The sequence below is a fragment of the Heterodontus francisci genome, chromosome 36 (assembly GCF_036365525.1).
Source record: "Heterodontus francisci isolate sHetFra1 chromosome 36, sHetFra1.hap1, whole genome shotgun sequence".
Taxonomy (NCBI): Eukaryota; Metazoa; Chordata; class Chondrichthyes; order Heterodontiformes; family Heterodontidae; genus Heterodontus; species Heterodontus francisci.
The window spans coordinates 22529748-22548172 of NC_090406.1; the positions used below are offsets into that span (position 1 = coordinate 22529748).

At 41.7% G+C, this 18425-nt stretch overlaps 1 protein-coding gene across 1 annotated transcript in view; it reads right to left on the reverse strand.

The window, feature by feature from the left end:
• The window catches only part of tbxa2r (thromboxane A2 receptor), a 32685-nt gene extending 14569 nt beyond the window's left edge, over positions 1 to 18116 (reverse strand). The window contains exon 1 of the mRNA XM_068016348.1: positions 18035 to 18116. The gene's annotated coding sequence lies outside the window, so the exon portion shown is untranslated. The remainder of the gene's footprint in view (positions 1 to 18034) is intronic.
• Between the last annotated feature and the right edge of the window lie 309 nt (positions 18117 to 18425).

The following is an 18425-nucleotide window of genomic DNA, read 5'->3' on the forward strand; positions in this document are numbered from 1 at the left end:
CTATCACTGATCATTACACTTTTCTGTGTTTGTTCCGATGAAGGGTCACTGACTCGAAACGTTAACTCTGCTTCTCTTTCCACAGATGCTGCCAGACCTGCTGAGTGATTCCAGCATTTCTTGTTTTTATTTCAGATTTCCAGCATCCGCAGTATTTTGCTTTTATTTCTGTGTTTGTTCCCCATTTTCCCAACACATTGCCTTTTTGTCCTCATTTTCAAATCAAACCTTGGTCTCTCCCACTCTACCTTTGCAATCTTTTTCAATTCTATGCCCCAGCACAATCTCCCCACTCTGCTGATTCTGGACTGCTGGGAATGCCCTAACTCTCTATTCTACCACTGGTGACAGAACCTTCAACCATTCTGTTCATGCACTGTGGAAATATCTTCCTAAAGCTCTTCACAATGCTATCTCTATCAATTCTTTCAATATGTCCTCAAAATTTACACCTCACGGTGCTTTCTAAGTGGTAAAAAAGTGCAAATTGTTGTTAATGACCTATTCATTTCTCCATCTGGTGGAGAGCATGAGGATTAATGGACCTTTTCCTGTCCTCAGAACTAGCCTGAAATTAATTACATTTTTTTGAAAGACCAAAAAAGCTTGAACTATAAACCTAGAGAGACAGAGAGAGGCTAAAAGCATGATATCACCAGACAGCAATGCTTTTTGTTTGTGTAGTACAGAAGTATTGAAGTATGTGGATGTATAACAGAGTTCTAAAAATCTCAAGAGACAATTGGTTTTCTTGATATAAACTTTGGACAACCATGTTGGTTTATTGTGCTGGCTTTGAACTGTGTTAAGGTGTAATGCCAATCACACCACTCCTCCAATGGATTCAGACACAAAACTGAGAGGCTGGATAACAACTCAATTATTACTATATTAATCTGTGGAATTGATGTTCCTCCAATAGCAATTTGGCAAAACTATCTACTCATTTCCATTTATGGAAGGGACACCATTTAAAAAAAGAGGAATGAATGATCCACTGTATCAAGTAGCACATGTTGGACAACTGTTGGAATTTGCAGCTAAAATACTAAAACACCAAATAAGGAGTTATTTGTTGGTATCTCACAAACATGAGGAAAATGTTAAATCATATAATATTGAACTTTAAAGTATGCTCAATATTTAAAATCAATGCCTTAGAAATAAATAGTCTAGAAATTACTGGTGACAATTTGAGTGTATGGATGTTTAATGTGTTAGTATGATATTCCTCTGTGGGCTGTTTTAGTGGAGGTATTAATCCATTTAAAATAGCTCAGTTTAAGAAAAATGGAACAAAGAATTTCCTATGAACACACTAAGTGATCACATTTATATCACAATAATTTCTTGGCTTATATTTCAAAGCTGTTTAATTACAGCCGAACAATTTATTTACATATTTGTAGGCCCTGCCCTTCAAAAAACAAAACAAAAGCATGTTGGTTAAATATTTTTATGCAAGTGGAAAGGCATGGAAAATAACAAAATTAAAAATTACAAAGTCAGTTGAGGTAAACAAGGAATCTGTGGTGGGTCTTTTTCTGGGAGTTGTGGGGATAGAGTATCTGAAAAGGATTAATATTTTAAGGAAAGATTAAAGCTACAATGGGGAGTGAGAAGGGGGAAAAGCAACAGCACATCTGGGATTTGAAATGGAAATGCACTGAATAAAAGGAATTTTAGTGAAATCCAGCAATCAGTGTTTAGATGAAAACCTAAACAATCTAGCAAATAATTTTGTTATGTTGCCAAGTTAATGAGCTGTCTCAGTTGAATTGGGTATCCGGGGCAGAATGGACTGAAGATAGGAGGAAGGATAAATGGGCCTGCCACTCAACTCAGTGACAATGATTGGTCAATGACTGTATCCTGGACCGTGGCTTGGACACAAAACTTGGCCAGATTTTGTTTTATTAAAGTTTTGTTATGCTCCAATTAAGACACTTATCTTGCATAAATTCAGTGAAGGAAAACATCAGATCTAAATTTATCATTGGGTCTGTTTCAAGGGCCTGAAATGATGACACAGTGACCATCGTGGAGTTGAGACAGCGTTCCTGCTCCATCTAGCTCCATTTTTGGAATTTAAAAAAAACATTATACAGACTGCAGTGGTTCAAGAAGAAGGCTCACCACCATCTTTTCAAGGGCAACTAGGGATGGACAATAAACGCTGAGACCTCTAGGGCCACTTCCATGAACATAGGAGCCCTGCCTCTTCCCAGTTGCTCCAGTTGTGCAGTTCCTACATGTAACCTGTGTCAGGCAGTCAGCAACAACTCCCACTGAAGCCCATATCCCGAAAATGAATTACAAAAAAAATGTTAAAAAGCACAATCCTGCAGATGCTGGAATTCCAAAACAAAAACAGGGGAAAGCTTGAAATACACAGCAGTCAATCAGCATCTGTGGGGAGAAGAGATAGTCTCCATTTCACACGTGTGCCCATTTTCAGAACTCAAGATGGTTTCCGAAGAAAGGGATCGCCCAAAACATAAAAGACAAAAAATTCAATTAGGCTCGTGTTCAAGGACGGGGTCGTGATTCAGGATCTGCCCATACCCATTCCTGTTGAGGCAGACAATAAGCAAACTTGGTGCTGTCGCCCCATTTAGCTGATTGTAGTATTGGTCCGATTGGGCCCACACTGCTGGCTGCTGGAGTGCTCAGCAGGGGGCAAAGCAGCTTGCACTGCTAGTACATGGTGCAGCCAACCTGTTCTTAAAGGGGAGCTACACTCAGTAGAAGGGAGTTGCTGCTGACTGCCTGACACTGGCTACATGTAGGAACTGCATAACTAGAGCATCTGGGAAGAGACAGGGCTCCTAAGTTCATGAAAGTTGTCCTAGAGGTCTCAGTAACAGAGGAGGACAGGGGAAGATAGGCCATGTTTCCATGTGGTGGGCCATAGAGTCATAGAGTTCTACAGGACAGAAACAGGCCCTCCATCAGTCCATCGTGTCTGTGCCGGCCATCAAGCACCTATCTATTCTAATCCCATTTTCCAGCACTTGGCCCATAGCCTTGTATGCTATGGCATTTCAAGTGCTCATCTAAATACTTCTTAAATGTTGTGAGGGTTCCTGCCTCTACCATCCCTTCAGGCAGTGTGTTCCAGATTCCAACCACCCTCTGGGTGAAAACATTTTTCCTCAAATCCCCTCTAAACCTCCTGCCCCTTACCTTAAATCTATGCCCCCTGGTTATTGATCCCTTCGCTAAGGGAAAAAGTTTCTTCCCATCTATCCTATCAATGCCCCTCATAATTTTGTATACCTCAATCAGGTCCCCCCTCAGCCTTTTCTGCTCAAGGAAAACAACCCTAGCCTATCCAGTCTCTCTTCATAGCTGAAATGTAACATCCTAGTGAATCTCCTCTGCACCCTCTCCAGTGTAATCACATCCTTCCTTTAGTGTGGTGCCCAGAACTGTACACAGTACTCCAGCTGTGGCCTAACTAGCATTTTATACAGCTCCATCATAACCTCCCTGCTATCATATTCTATGCCTCGGCTAATAAAGGCAAGTACCCCATATGCCTTCTTAACCACCTTATCTATCTGTGCTGCTGCCTTCAGTGACCTATGGATAAGTACACCAAGGTCCCTCTGACTCTCTGTACTTCCTAGGGTCCTACCATCCATTGTATATTCCCTTGTCTTGTTAGTCCTCGCAAAATGCATCACCTCACACTTCTCAGGATTAAATTCCAGGAGGCCCTCAAGGACCACCCTCTGAAGGGAATGGGAGCAGGTGGCCAGGGAGATCAATGCAAGGAGTCTGGCCCCCGAGGAACTGGCAGCAGTGCCACAAGACGTTTAATGACCTCACACAGGTGGTCAAGGTCAGTGAATGCATCCTCAAAGGACCTCATACCCACGGCACCACCAACCTCTCATGTTGCTCAATACACCACATCCCCATCAGCAGTGCCTGGCACTCAGGACTCACCCCAAACATCCAGATACTCCATCTCACCCTCACACCCAGCTCTCACTGCTTCTACATATCTCCAACTATTCAGCTGTGGCATCACCCAAACACAGCGTGACACAAAATCACCCATATTCTGCCCTCTCTCTTGCTGCACAGGCTTCTCATAAGCACAGGGAACAGAGCAAAACTGGCAGGGCACAAGGACGCTAGCATCTCGTGAGCCCTATGGAGCATACGAACATACGGATTAGGAGCAGGAGTAGGCCACTCGGCCCCTCGAACCTGCTCTGCCATTTAATAAGTTCACGGCTGAACTGATTACTCCAGATTTCCACCTACCCCCCAATAACCTTCCACCCCCTTACTTATCAAGAATCTATCTACCTCTGCCTTAAAAATATTCAAAGACTCTGCTTCCACCACCTTTTGAGGAAAAGAATTCCAAAGACTCACAACCCTCTGAGAGAAAAAAATTTCTCCTCATCTTTGTCTTAAATGGGCGACCCCTTATTTTTAAACAGTGACCCCTAGTTCTAGATTCTCCCACAAGGAGAAACATCCTTTCCACATCCACCCTGTCAAGACCCCTCAGGATCTTATATGTTTCAATCAGGTCACCTCTTACTTTTCTAAATTCCAGCCTGTCAAGTCTAGCCTGTCCAATCTTTCCTCGTAAGACAGCCCGCCCATTCCAGGTATTAGAACAAAGAACAGTACAGCACAGGAACAGGCCATTCGGCCCTCCAAGCCTGTGCAGATCTTGATGCCTGCCTAAGGTAAAACCTTCTGCACTTCCGGGGCCCATATCCCTCTATTCCCTTCCTATTCATGTATTTGTCAAGATGTCTCTTAAACGTCGATATCGTATCTGCTTCCACCCCCTCCCCTGGCAGCAAGTTCCAGGCACTCACCACCCTCTGTGTAAAAAACTTGCCTCGCACATCCCCTCTAAACTTTGCCCCTCTCACCTTAAACCTATGTCCCCTAGTAACTGACTCTTCCACCCTGGGAGAAAGCTTCTGTCTATCCACTCTGTCCATGCCACTCATAACTTTGTAAACCTCTATCATGTCGCCCCTCCACCTCCGTCGTTCCAGTGAAAACAATCCGAGTTTATCCAACCTCTCCTCATAGCTAATGCCCTCCAGACCAGGCAACATCCTGGTAAACCTCCTCTGTACCCTCTCCAAAGCCTCCACGTCCTTCTGGTAGTGTGGCGACCAGAATTGAATGTAATATTCTAAGTGTGGCCTAACTAAGGTTCTGTACAGCTGCAACAAGACTTGCCAATTTTTATACTCTATGCCCCAACTGATGAAGGCATGCATGCCGTATGCCTTCTTGACTATCTTATCCACCTGCGTGGCCACTTTCAGTGACCTGTGGACCTGTACACCCAGATCTCTCTGCCTGTCAATATTCCTAAGGGTTCTGCCATTTACTGTATACCTCCCACCTGCATTAGACCTTCCAAAATGCATTACCTCACATTTGTCCGGATTAAACTCCATCTGCCATTTCTCTGCCCAAGTCTCCAACCGATCTATATCCTGCTGTATCCTCTGACAATCCTCATCATTATCCGCAACTCCACCAACCTTTGTGTCATCCGCAAACTTACAAATCAGACCAGCTACATTTTCCTCCAAATCATTTATATATACACTACAAACAGCAAATGTCCCAGCACTGATCCCTGCGGACCACCACTAGTCACATCCCTCCATTCAGAAAAACACCCATCCACTGATACCCTCTGTCTTCTATGACCGAGCCAGTTCTGTATCCATCTTGCCAGCTCACCTCTGATCCCATGCGACTTCACCTTTTGTACCAGTCTGCCATGAGAGACCTTGTCAAAGGCTTTACTGAAGTCCATATAGATAACATCCACTGCCCTTCCTTCATCAATCATCTTTGTCACTTCCTCAAAAAACTCAATCAAATTAGTAAGACACGACCTTCCCTTCACAAAACCATGCTGTCTAGTCTAGTCAACCTTCTCTGTACTGTCTCCAACACATTTATATCCTTAATTAAATAAAGGAGACCAGTACTGTACACAATACTCCAGATGTGGTCTCACCAATGCCTTGTATAGTTGAAGCATAACCTCCCTACTTTTGTATTCAATTCCCCTTGCAATAAATGATAACATTCTACTGGCTTTCCAAATTACATGCTGTACCTGCATAATAATCTTTTGCAATTCATACAATAGGACACCCAGATCCCTCTGCATCTCAGAGCTCTGCAATCTCTCACAATTTAGATTATATGCTTTTTTATTCTTCCTGCCAAAGTGGAGAATTTCCCACATTATACTCCACTTGCCAGGTCTTTGCCCACTCAATTAACCTATCTATATTCCTTTGTAGCCCCCTTTTGTCCTCTTCCCAAGTTACTTTCATGCCTATCTTTGTGTCATCAGCAAATGTAGCAACCTATTCTTCGGTCATTTCATCTGAGTCATTTATATAAATTGTAAAAAGTTGAGGCCCCAGCAGTGATCACTGTGGCACACCACTTGTTACATCTTGCCAACCAGAAAATGACCCATTTATGCCTACTCTGTTTCCTGTTAGCTAGCCAATCTTCTATCCATGCCAATATGTTACCCCCTACACCATGAGCTTTTATTTTCTGCAATAACCTTTGATGTGGCACCTTATCAAATGCCTTCTGGAAATCTAAGTACAATACATCCACTGGTTCCCCTTTATCCACAGCACATTTAACTCCCTCAAAGTACTCCAATAAATTGGTTAAACAAGATTTCCCTTTCACAAAGCCATGTTGACTCTGCCTGATTACCTTGAATTTTTCTAAATGCCCTGCTATAATGTGTTTAATAATAGCTTCTAACATTTTCCCTAAAACAGATGTTAAGCTAACTGGCCTGTAGTTTCCGGATTTCTGTCTCCTTCCATTTTTGAATAAAGGAGTTACATTCGCTATTTTCCAATCTAACGGAACCTTCCTTGAATCTAGGGAGCAGATGGTTCTCCACAACATGGCTGTGATGGAGCCCGTACCATCCAGCATTACTGAGAACATTGAAGATGACAGTATATTTCTGCTTTATGCCCCTTCTCAACTCCTAGTTCATCCTCATCCTGCTATCTGACATGATGAGCAATGGCAGATGATGTGACCATGGACCGACCTCTTGCTTTCCAACCCCACTTCCCTTCCCTCACTCCAACCTCCTTTTCTGATTTCCTGATTTTGGACACCCGAGAACTGCCACTTGCACAGCCACAGCAGCTCCAGGAAGAAGAGCGAGACAATATCACAGCACTAATCTCGAGGCCCAGTCACTTGATCTAACATTCACAACCACGAGTTCAGATACTGGCACCGCATGCACCTTAGAGGCTTGTATAGCGTTAGGATCTGCACATGGTGAGTCACCAGGCATGAGTGGGCTGCAGCCAGCCTGGGGTTAAAGGATAGCTTGTGTGCCAGCTCACTGGAGGGCAAAGTCACAGAATGAGTTCTGCTACCGGGGTCTCAGCTGAGGACCTTAATGGGGTGGCCTACAGGGGAATGCTGATAGGCAGGCACACCGAGATGCAGATTGCATTTTCTGGCCTGCCTCCTGTCACTGTCAGGAAATATGGAGGAGTCCAGCTCCAACTTGGCGGAGAGCATCTTGCAGAGCTTCCCCTCCCCACAACCTCGGCTCCACCTCCCTGTCCTCCTGCAGACCCAAAGGCGCTGCAACTGCAGCCCCCATACCTGCTGCAGCCTTCGTATAGACAGGTCACCTAATCCACTGCCCTCCTTCCGAGGTCGCAACAACACTCCCTGCCAAATCCAGCAACTCACCACAACATCTCCAGAAACACTCCAGAGTATTTCCAGAAACTTGGCAATAACTTAAGGTAGTCTGAATCACCTTATCTGCAAGTTGGTTGCCTGGCTATTTAAATAACATGAGTGGTTGCTGCTGTATGATTATTCTTTGGTGAGTAATAAGCAAATACATTGAGTAGACCTAGGTGATTCTAGTTTGTAAATCGGGCATTAAAACAGCTGGTACATCTGCTGGACATCATGTTCTGGCCAGTTGGGAAGCTTCCAGAGCAGACACGGAACACCCTTCCCAACATGTGGCATCACACGGGCCGTACTGAAAGCAGGCAAGGATTCTGCATGCCTACTCAAAGGGCTGCTGATGTCCGTCACCCCTGCAGTGTTACTGAACCCAATTTTATACTCAGACTGTCTGTGTTTCCAATATTGTATACATTTCAGGATTTCAAACTAATAAAATAATACCATGTCCATCTAACTTTAACACGGTGATAGATGAATTATGAAAAAAAGTGATATGATTTAACTGGACTTCATTAACTACTTAAGTTCCATTTGGAAATTAATTGAAAATAAAAAAAAGTGAGCCAAACTCTTTTCTGGCATGTTTCAGATGCTTTGAAAGCGATCGGCTTGCCGGGTAGGGTCACTGGGAAATATTGATCTTCTTTGGCAGTAGCGCAAGTGTCTGATATATGAGAAATTAACTCAAATCTGAAACTAAACTAAACTGAGCTGAGCTTCTTCAAAGTTGATTCGCATTCAACTCTTAGAGGGTTGCGCTCAATTTCTAAACAATGTAAAATGTCAGCCAAACTGGCTTTTCTTAGTAAACCCTATACGTATTGTAATTCATAACACACACTCTCCATCTGTTTCACATTAAAATGCAGCATGAATCACGCCATTACCATCATTGAAGTCACTGCAATCCTGTCAAGTATCATGCACATTATTCTTTGGGGTTTGATGATATTTGCTCTGTAACAGCAAGTCACCAACGCCAAAATGTAGAGGAAGTAGCGTTTTTACAACAAACACAAAGCACTGTTTATACTTGTAATCTTTCATCTTGATTTGCTAAGATCCTGTATTTTCCACCTGAAGTTGCAAAGGTGATGTTGTAAGTGAAATAAAGCTATTGAAGAAATACTTGGACAACTTTCAGTCTCGTGGCTGTTTACAGCCGTTTACAGGCTGTTTACTCCTTACTGATAAAAAAAAGCACTACCTGGTCAGCTTGCTGAGTTTCACTTTTTTTTGTCTGCAACTGAAAAGTATTTTACTGGTTATGTTTCTCAACTGAATATTTGTAAAGTTATACACTTCCTTTAATGAAACCGACATTGAAAAGTGTGGTTTTGTTGGACCTAAAGGTAGTGCATTCATCACTGTTGCTGCAATGAAGCAAATCTTGTCAGTGTACCACAAGTTCATAGCACAACTAGGTTTATTTGTATCAGGGTGTGTTTAGATCTAATTGTATATTTCAAACCAATGATTTCCGTTCTAGGCTGATGTGGAACAAGGAATAAGACAATGAAGATTTTAAATTATATTTCTTTATTTAAAAGAGAACCATGGTACAGAATTTCATAAGTTGTGAAATTGTTAATTAATCAAGGGGTGAATTTGATTGGGACCTCACGCTGTGTCACCATAACTAAGGTGGAAATACTGTTACCCACGGAAACTGGGATCTGCCAAACTTACAGTGGCACATGAAAAGATCTAACCCCAACCATTGTTGCGAAGGCACATGGGTTTTCTTTAGGTTGCCAATTCTCAGAAACCATAACCAAACATTTAGGTCCCAATTTTATTGAGGAGCGGGATCCTTTCATGCAAGGGGACTGGGCAAGCAACAAACATGCATGCTAATGCCCAGAGAGATTTTAACTCCTGGGCCTCATTTCTATATCCAGGCCTGAGTCCCACCCAATTATGGCAAAAATCACTGCCTGGCTAGCGGGTGGGAGCGCAAGCTTGGACAGCAGGAGGCCACCACCTAAGGACAGCAACTCACTGAAGCTTATTCGACAGCACCTTCCAAACACGCGAACACTATCACTTAGAAGGACAAGGGCAGCAGATGCATGGGAACACCACATGGCGGCACAGTGGCGCAGTGGTTAGCACTGCAGCCTCACAGCTCCAGGGACCCGGGTTCGATTCTGGGTACTGCCTGTGTGGAGTTTGCAAGTTCTCCCTATGTCTGCGTGGGTTTTCTCCGGGTGCTCCGGTTTCCTCCCACAAGCCAAAAGACTTGCATGTTGGTAGGTAAATTGGCCATTATAAATTGTCACTAGTATAGGTAGGTGGTAGGGAAATATAGGGACAGATGGGGATGTTTGGTAGGAATATGGGATTAGTGTAGGATTAGTATAAATGGGTGGTTGATGGTCGGCACAGACTCGGTGGGCCGAAGGGCCTGTTTCAGTGCTGTATCTCTAATCTAATCTAATCTAAAAACCATCCCCTCCAAATCACTCACCATCCTGGCTTGGAAATATATCGCCGTTCCCTCACTGTGGCTGGGTCAAATCCTGGAACTCCCTCCCTAATAGCACTGTGAGTACCTATCCCACATGGACTGCAGCAGTTCAAGAAGGTGGCTCACTACCACCTTCAAGGGCAATTAGAGATGGACAATAAATGCTGTCCATGCCAATGATGCCCTCATTCCATGAATGAATGGAAAGTGGCCGAAGGTTTCTGTCTAGGGCCCAGTGGAGCAATCCTGCTCCTCCTGGTCCAAAAGAAAACCTAAAAAATGTTAAGCATTTACTTGGCTGGGCCTCTTCTGGCCAATTATCCAGCCTCCAGCAGGTTGGGTCTGGTGGGTAAGCCATCTCTGCTCCCCACTCAGCCTTCAAGTTAAGAAAATCATTTGGCCCTGATGATGTAATTGGTGTCTGAACTACATATTTGAGGAAGACCCTGTCTGCTTAGGGCAGGTGTCTCTGTAGCCTGGAGTTTTAAATTGTGGGCAGTCAGATTGGGGCAGGCAAGGAGTGGTTAAGTCCAACACTCCATTTTAACTGATCCAGGTGGTGGAAGTTAAAATGAGGGACAAATAGAGTGTTTAATTTGGCTATTTTCTGGTAGGTAAGAAACTTTACCTATATGCTATGAACTGTGCAGTTGTGGGACAGAATTGATAGTGCATTACTCCTGCCTTGGTCATAATACAAGAAACCTGCGTGTATCATTATATTTAATCTTCAAGCGTGTATTTGAAATGTGAAATGTTATTTTTGTAGCTTTACACTTGACCAGGTTTCCTACTCCTGATTGTTATCCAGTGACCTTTGATGGAAATAAATGTGTGCATTAAGTGGTGCTGTCCGTGTGTGGACAGTCTAACATTTACTGACGCCTCACAAGGTTCACATATGGATAAAAGATATTTTGGCAAGGTACCACAGGGTGACCAGTGTCCTTAGCAAGGAGTCAACATTTTCAGAAAAGGAGAGGGGTGACAATTGGCACAAAATGAAAAGATAAACTGCTTTATTCTGTCCAAAGCAACATTCCTTCATTTCAACCTCTACATATCACCCTTACTGCACCAGTTGTAACAATTTTATTTCCCATCCCAACCATTCTTACGGCCTTTGAGTAAAATCTCCAATTTGGTGCCATATTGAGGACATTGCACATACCTGTGCTATTACTACGACTGCCTATTTCCACCTCGTTAACATTGCCCAACCCTATCCCTGTCTCAGTTTATCTGCTGCTAAAACCCTCATCCATGCCTTTATTACCTCTAGACTTGACTATTCCAATGCACTCCTGGCCAGCCTCCCATGTTCTACCCTCCATGACATCATCCAAAACTCTGCTGCCCGTGTCTTAACTTGCACCGAGTCCTGTTCACTCATCACCCCTTTGCTCACTGACCTACACTGACTCCAGTTAAGCAACACTGACATTCTCATCCTTGTTTTCAAATCCCTCCATGGCCTCACCCCTCCTTATCTCTGTAATCTCCTCCAGCCCCACAACCCTCTGAGATATCTGTGCTCTTCTAATTCTGACTTCTTGAGCATCCCGAGTCCCTAAGCTTTGGAATTCCCTCCTTAAACCTTTCCCCTCTCTACTATTCTTTCCTTCCTTAAGACACTCCTTAAAACCTGCCTCTTTGGCCAAGCTTTTGGTTTTCAGCCCTAATATCTCCTTATGTGGCTCAGTGTCATATTTTGTTTGCTAATGCTCTTGTGAAGCACCTTGGGACATTTTACTATGTTAAAGACGCTACCTAAATAAACATGGTTCTTGTTGTAGTCTTGAGGTCGCATGCTTACTGGGAGCTCCGTTTGACAAACTCACTTCACATAGGACTTGCACAGCCACCAGACAGCAATTTTGACCTTATCACTCGAATTGAACCCAAATCCTGAAGGGAAAGACAGTGTGTTAATCTATTCTACCAGTGACTAGCTTCCTATCACACAGTTCTTTATCAGGTTACTATGAGGTATGTGATGTTTGTGATATAAAAAAATTCATCATTATCTCTTTTCAGGTTGAGAAATTCCTCACTATCTTGAGAGTTGAAGAAATTGTTGTTTTGTAAAGCCATTTCCATGCCCTACGTCCTATCACTGGACAGGACAACACATTAAAGCATTCATAAGTTTCTACACCAGTGTAAAATGCCATCCTGTTCAGTTATATCAAATTTAATATACTAAAGAAATCATTTCCAGACAAGAAACGCTGCAAGCAAATTGGAATTCTGGATGCACTCTGCATTTTCCAATCACTGATTTAAATTATGATAATATCTAATTTCAGCAAATTATCAAATTCCATTATGCACTGTCAGCAGACCAGAGCTGGAAAGTTTTAAACTGATCCTTTTAAGCTCAAAAATAACGCCTTGACCTGCAGAAACAAAAGGAATGATTAACTTATTACAAACAAGATTCAAATAACTCAATGATTAGTTAATTCCACAGCAATGTTTTCCAGTATTTGCCCTCAAAATACAGACATGATGCCAAAGTTCTCGGTATTGTTTTGTTCAGATGTAATCCTCAAATGTTGAGAGAAAAATATAACAAAAAATCAGTGAAGATTGTTAATTGCTCATATTACACTAGCGATCAAATGAAAAATCTAAAACTTTGAAATTAAAAAATGTAACATTCTAGAAATACACTGCAAGTCCTCCATCATCTGAAAAGGACAATGATGCTGAAGAGCCTGCCATATATTTTCAGTTCTTACAATCATTGAATCAAACAGCACAGGAAGCCATTCAGCTAATTGTGCCTGTGCTGGCTCTTTATTGTTTAATTTCATATTACTTTGTGCTCACTGATACACAGTTGTGTGTTGCTGCCAGTTACATTTCTTGTCTGCAATGAATCACCACTTAGAGCATTATATCTCCAGAACTTGGTCGGAAAATCGGAAACTTAAGTCCTTACCAGTACACTTTATGAATGTTCATAATTTTATTAATGCTACCATGTCATACTGCTATCACCTGCTAGCAAATGGTTTGGGTACAGTCTAGATGCATTCCCACAGGGGGAAAGGTAGGACCACCAAAATCAGAGCTTCCTGGATGACAAAAGATATAGACCGTAAGATAAAGCAGAAAAAAGGGGACTTATGACAGATGTCAGGTTGATAATACAAGCAAGAGCCAGGCTGAATATAAAAAGTTCAGAGGGGAAGTGAAAAGAGAAATAAGACAGGCAAAGAGAGATCATAGACTAGCAGCTAACATGAAAGGGAATCCTAAACTCTTCAACAGGCATATAAATGGTAGATGAGTAGCTATGAGGAGGAGTGGGGCCAATTAGGCACCAAAAAAGACCTATGCATGGAGATAGAGGGTATGCCTGAGGTACTAAATGAGTATTTTGCATTTGTCTTTACCAAAGAAGAGACTACCAAAGTCACAGTAAAAGAAGAGTTGAGATACGGGATGGGCTAAAAATTGATAAAGAAGAGGTACTGGAAAGGCTAGCTGCACATAAAAGTAGATAAGTCATTAGGTCTGGATGGGCAGTCAATTTAAAGTCAGTGATGGGAAACCTTTTAGAAACGATCCTCTGGAACAAAATTAACAGTCACTTGGACAAGTGTGGATTAATTAAGGAAAGCCAGCATGGATTTGTTAAATGCAAATTGTATTTAACTAACTTGATTGATTTTTTGATGGGTTAACAGGGAGGGTTGATGAGGGCCATGAGATTGATGTAGTGTATATGGACTTCCAAAGGGCATTTGATAAAGTGCCATGTAACAGAATTGTCAGCAAAGTTGAAGCCCACGGAAGAAAAGCAGCAGTAGCAGCATGGCTACACAATTGGTTACAGAACAGGAAGCGGACAGTAGTGGTGAACATTGTTTTTCAGACGAGAAGAAGGTATACAGTTGGGTTCCCCAGAGGTCGGTGCTTGGACCACTGCTTTTTGTGATATATATTAATGACCTAGACTGAGTGCACAAGGCACAATTTCAAAATTTGCAGATGACACACAACATGGAACTGTAGTGAACAGTGAGGAGGATGATGATAGACTTCAATTGGACATAAACAGGCTGGTGGACAAGTGTCAGATGTAATTTAACACAGCAGTGCAAAGTGATACATTTTGGTAGGAAGTAGGAAAAGAGCCAATATAGACTAAAGGCACAGTTCTAAATGGGATGCAGGGAGACCTGGGGGTATATTTGCCTAAATTGAAGAAGGTAACAGGGAAGATTGAGAAAATAGTTAAAACAGCATATGGGATCTTGAGCTTTATAAACAGAGGCATACAATACAAAAGCAAGGATGTTGTGATGAGCCTTTATAAAACACTGGTTCGGCTTCAACTGGAGTATTGTGTACAATTCTAGACACTGCACTTTAGGAAGGGTGTGAAGATCTTAGAAAGTGTGGAGGATTTACTAGAATGGTTTCAAGGATGAAGGACTTCAGTTAGGTGGATAGATTGGAGAGGCTAGGGTTATTCTTCTTAGAGCAGAGAATGTTGAGAGATTTGATAGAGGTGTTCTGAGGGGCCTGCATATAGTGGATAGGGAGAAATTGTTCCCATTCATGGAAGAGTCAAGAACCAGAGGGCAGTGATTTAAGGAGATTGACAAAGGAACCAAAGGCAGCTTTTTACACAGCGAGTGATTATGATCTGGAATGCACTCCATAAAAGGATAGTGGAGGCAGACTATCGTAGCTTTCAAAAGGGAATTAGATACATACTTGGAAGGGAAAAATTTGTGGGTTACAGAGAAAGATCGGCCTGTGGGACTAGCTGGATTGCTCTTGCAGAGAACCAGCATGGACTCAATGGGCCGAATGGAGACTCATTCTGTGCTGTAAAATTCTATGAGTCTATCACAGATAGAATCGCATTCGCTGAATGCACCTGGTATAAGTGGTGGGGATGGTATGACTAAGTTAATTCAAAAGTCTTTATATTATTATATACCAGTTGACCTCCCATGACACTGCACATGAGAGGGTGAATTTCATGTCTATTTTTCCACCCTGTGGCTGCCTCACTTGATTTTCAAGTGAGCCTCAAAATGGGTGATCAGGTCTCCCAGCTGAAACAAGTTTCTTGCCATGAGTGAGCCTTACACCAACATGCAGATCAGGATCCTATGCCTATTGAAGGAGCCTGATGCAAATTTTCTGGACCAATGGAGTTTATATAGTTAATTTCCTTTATAAATGTGGGCATGGAAGGTTATAATGAAATAATGTGACATAAATGTAACAGGGAAGTGTATACAGATATAGATTTTAATATATTATAGATAGAATACTGATATGATCCAATGAACTACATGTTGGGGCCAATTTCTGCAATTTTAGGTTTTCTTTAATGTATAAATACTTCAAAATTTTTAGTTAATTGGTTACTAAATGTAAAATTTTTTACGATCCTTAAAGAATTCTCCTGCTTCCGCTGGCAAATACCATATTATTTTGATGTGCTGGAGAAGAAGGAATGGAAGTACCAAATCTGATTTTGTGCCATTTTATCACGATTTTCAATCTAGAAAAGTGGCAAGAAATTTTCTTTGCACAAATTGGAATTGCAGATAGTTCATTAATATGCTTCTTTATTACATTTAAAATGCCATGCAGAATAACTCTGTATTAATAGTCTTGCAAATAGCATTACATAGCAAATTCAAAGCTATATCAAGGGTACATGTGACTGCTGCAAGCTATCAAACAGACTTTAAATGGTTAAGACAGCAATTATCTTAGGACATTAGCAATCTATTTTTTACTTTGAAGCAGAGAAAACAGACTCTCAGAGTCTTCAGTTTTCTTATAACTATCATTTCAGGACACAAGAACTTCCATTGACCTGCCTTCTAAACATGTTCCTCAAGCTTTTCTCAAAAGCAGTTTAAAAAAAAATTGTTCTTGGGCTTGGGTGACGCTGGCAATGTAGCATTTATTGCCCATTCTCTGTTGACCTTGAATGCATTAATAGTCAATATAGCATCTGCCTGGAGTCATATGTAGATCAGATGGAGTGTCAGATTCCCTTTCCTGAAGGACATTAGTGAACCACTTGGATTTTTAATGACAATCCATTGGCTTTCATAGTCATTTTGTGTGTTAGTCACACATTTCCAGATTTACTGAATTCAATTGCAATATTTGCCATGGTGGCATTTGAACGCTGCTTTCTTACATTTCAAAGACCTTCTTTGCCATCTTATGCTCACAGTATAAGGGTCCAAAAGGGTTAATGTTTCAGACAAAGAGAGTAACCCCATCCACTATTGTGGTGATGATGATGCAATAGTCACATGGGTAATAGACTTGGAAGAAGCAAGAAGCATCATGAGAGATGCTAGCAAGACATGCTTAAGGAGAGTGCATATAGTTGTGTAAATATAATAAACAAGTTATTATTTAGACCCATACAGACTCCGAGAGTTCTGCAAAGCTTGACCTAGCATCATAAACGCTATCAACAATATGCCCCAGCACTGAGAGCTCTTCCTAACTTTACTTTTTGGCTCTACCTTATTTTTAAACTTGTGTCCCTAGTTCAAACTTTCACTTTTCTACAAACCTAATCCCTACTAATCATTAGAAACTTTTCTGGAATATATATGTCAACATGCAAATTACCAGCTGACCTGGGCATTGATTCTCAGTCACTCTGTCTGAAATACAAATGGTAATAAAACACCTATTTTAACAGTACTAAGAAAATAGAAATTGCTAGCAATAACATTTCAGTAGATGAAAGGGTAATTCCATTCATATAACCCTTCAAGGGGCAAAGATTTAAAGCAATTGCTAGAAGGATTAGAGGGGGATTTGAGGAGACATTTTTTCACCCAGAGGGTGGGGGGGTCTGGAAGTCACTGCCTTAAACAGTCGTAGAAGCAGAAACGTTTATCGCATTTAAGAAGTTCTTGGATATGTACTTGAACTATTGTAATTTACAAGGCTACAGAACAAAATCTGAAAAAAGTGGGATTAGGTGGGATTGATCTTTTTCGGCCAGTACAAACATGATGGGCAGAATGGCTTTATATGCCGTAAATTTCTATGATTCTGCTATTCCAAAGCAAAAGAAAACTCGACACTAGGACAGTTATTATAAAACAAACAAAACTATCCCACTGTCTATTTCAATTTCAATGATTATAATTGTGCTCCAAATTTCTAACTCAGCGTACAGTCTGACCAGTCACTTGTACCGCTGGAACTGTCTACATTTCCCTCAGCTTTTGCTCGTTGTAAAACCGATGCTCCAGCTAAATATTTCCGGACTAACACCGTCCCGCTTCCTGTTATTTTTAAGCTACTTTTATTCAATCCAGCTGGTACCTTGACAAATAAACCGCGATGCACCTCCGGAAATAATTTGAATCGTCACCCTCGCCAGTCCCAGCTAAACAAAAAGTGTCAATTGCTGAACCCCAACACTCTAATCATATATTGTAATGAAACAGCGTTTAAATATCACAGTAGGTCCAAAAGGCTAATTTCGAATATACGCCGCAACACGTTTTATTTCGCTGGCACGCATTTACAAAATAATATTTTCATATGAAAATGAAATAGATCTTTGCACATAATGTTGCGAACATTTAACACCTAAACAAGTGTGATGCCCAGAGACTAAGCGACTCAAAGGTTCTGAGACTGAGATTGAGACTAGTTACCAATAAATTCAACCTCCAGGGTCCACAAAACATGTCTCACTTGAAACTGTGAAATTCTCAAAGTGACCTGCACTTCTAAACAAACAGAAAAATACTTTACCTTTCACTGGTTTAAGCAGCTTTGTCCCTGTAGATTGCGTGTATCTGAGGTTTAGGAGAGGGTTTAATTCCCCATCTCTGCCGAGCCTTTTATAAGACGTCAGTTTCCACCCCACGTATTTCCTCAGTGGTTGGTTGGTACTTTTCCCGGAAACATTCCTCAGATAATTGCAGATTTTTTTTTTTTGCCGTTATTTCTTTTCTCCCTCCACCCTTTAAAATCGAGGAGCGAGTCAGGTGTCGTCCGACTCAGCATGTAGCAAGATCCCACCTTCCAACACTCGAAACTTAGTCGTTGAGTTGTCCCTGTGCAAGTCCCCAACAGCCGGCGCTCGCCACTATTTACAGCGGCTGCTTTGGTGGAGAGGGCGTCGCTTCTTCCTTTGTTGTAG